Source organism: Stylophora pistillata, chromosome 8 (genome assembly GCF_964205215.1).
Source record: "Stylophora pistillata chromosome 8, jaStyPist1.2, whole genome shotgun sequence".
In the NCBI taxonomy this organism is placed as follows: Eukaryota; Metazoa; Cnidaria; class Anthozoa; order Scleractinia; family Pocilloporidae; genus Stylophora; species Stylophora pistillata.
The window spans coordinates 24,938,804-24,941,069 of record NC_142526.1 but is presented as its reverse complement, the minus strand read 5'-3'; positions in this window follow the sequence as shown (position 1 = coordinate 24,941,069).

Genomic DNA, 2,266 nt, shown 5'->3' with positions numbered 1-2,266 from the left:
ACCTTCATGTTGGCTTAAAAATCTCCAATTGAATTACTCTTGATCTGCTTTTTTATTTACCTCTCACCAAATAAAGGGCGACCCAAGGTTACCTCGATAAACGTCTTTCAGATAATTGTACTCAATAGCGAAATCTGCCAGGAATGTTATGAAAAATTCAGCCCAACAAATAAGGTATTATGTCGTGTAAATGAAAAGGGATGAATCAATTTAAACCCGACCCTCTGGTACCTTAAAAACTGGAGTACCTCCAAAGTTCGGCCAAGTCCGCGAGAAATGTCCGGCCAAAGATTGTTTCCCATTCACTTCTCTATCAGATGAATCAGAATTTCCGAGTCACACGAGAAGGGTCGAGAAGCCCCCCCCCCCCCCCCCTGGCCGAGCGGATATTTACCGCAAGAAGAGATACAGTTCGTTACAGATATAGGCCACCATATAAGTAGACTTACACTCCACGCAACACCTCTTAGACAAGAAATACCGGAGCGAACTTTAAAGTTAGGGACTTGTCTGAGCGATTTGTGAAAGCAACTAGAAATTTACCCTGAAGACATTGAAGAGAAAGGAACCTTCTGAAAGGAAACACAACATCCAAAACAAATATCAAAATCATTTTGAAACTTGGGCGTCAAGTCTGCATTGAAACTAAAAGGAAGTAGCAAGATTCATCTTTCTTCTTCTGACGACAAAAATTAAGATGGAACAATATATTTGGCGAATCGAGTCCAACAACCATGAGCATTGTATCCATTAACACGTACTTCGAATTCACACTTGAAACTTCGCGAGACGTTCAGTTTCCTTGGTAAAACTTTAATGCCCTTTGTGTTTAAGAGATTGCGAATAGGAAGAATAAGCGCTTAATCATTTATCAGCTGGTACTGAAGCATTTAATGGATGTTTGAGGGTTTTTTTTTTTTTTACCCTACCCTTAACTGCAAAGAGTTGAAATTTTAGAAACTGAAAAAACAAAACAAAACAAAACAAAACAAAGCAGGTGATAAGTTCTAAATCTGTTCGTGGCTTTATAAATTTCAAGTACTCTTCAACAAGGAGCAGTGGTCTGGGAACCCTTTCACTCGCAAGATCTCAGTAGTAACTCTCCTTACTGTCTGTCATACTGTTCTTATAATGTAAGTTTGGAGAATTTGGTATTTGATGGACTAATCATCACCTAATTAACATTTTTCTTTATTCCTATCACTTGGCTGCTGGATATTGTATTGCTAACGTAAGGAGAAATTCTGTGTTGATCACTCACAAGAGTTTAACGGTTAAAGAATCAAAAGGATTACAGACGAAGGAAGCGCATCATAGACCACTTTCATAAATGGCTGCCGGATTAATATTCTTTTGTTTAAATTTAAATTTGCCCAAGTGGCCTCGCTTGAGATAATATATTCTTTTGAATTTTGTACTGGAGAACGAGGCCACCCAGGCAAATTTATATGTAAACAAAAGAATTTTAATCCGGCAGCCATTTATGAAAGTGGTCTATATATGATCTGAAAAGTTAGAAAAGAATTGGCAACATTTTACATAACAATCACTTATTAAACTGACAGAGTTTAAGGTAGAACAAGGAGACCACGCGCAGGCTTCATGCCATTGTACATCTTTCCGGGAAACTTCTGCAACATTTGATCACTGAATCCAATGAAAAGCCGCCGATTGAAAACTTTCACACGGCGGGAAACGTTTGGAAATGTGTTGGTTTTATTCACTAAAGTTAATGAATTTCCTTATGAATTTTTGATGAAATAACTCCAGGGTCTACAAAACAGATCTTCAATCCTTAAAAAATAAGAATCTTTGAGGCTGATTAAAATTTTACCAGGTTTCAGTTTAAATTTTTTTTATTCTGGGCCGTGTCGCAGATGTATGCAAAGTTTCTGTCGATACGCAAACGGTGAGAGACGCTGTTGCGGTTCGATATATTCACTCTGGCAGGTGTTTTCTAAAATGTATGTTTACAGAGATCATTTTACACTGCTTACCATTTAAGCGCAGTAATACCGTACAACGTTTTACAATTCAAACTGTCTTTGATGTAAAAATTCCATAACTAATACCAGTGCGACAAACATACCACCTTCACGCCGTCATATCTTCTCTTTCCCCTTAGACATTAGCTATCATTTCCTCCGATCCAGGTCCCCTTATTTGCTACGACTGTCGGCGTTTTGTGCATCCCCACCTAGGATATCCATAGCACTAGGGATTTGGGGACAAGGCATTAAAAAGGAAAAAACAGGGATAACCATAC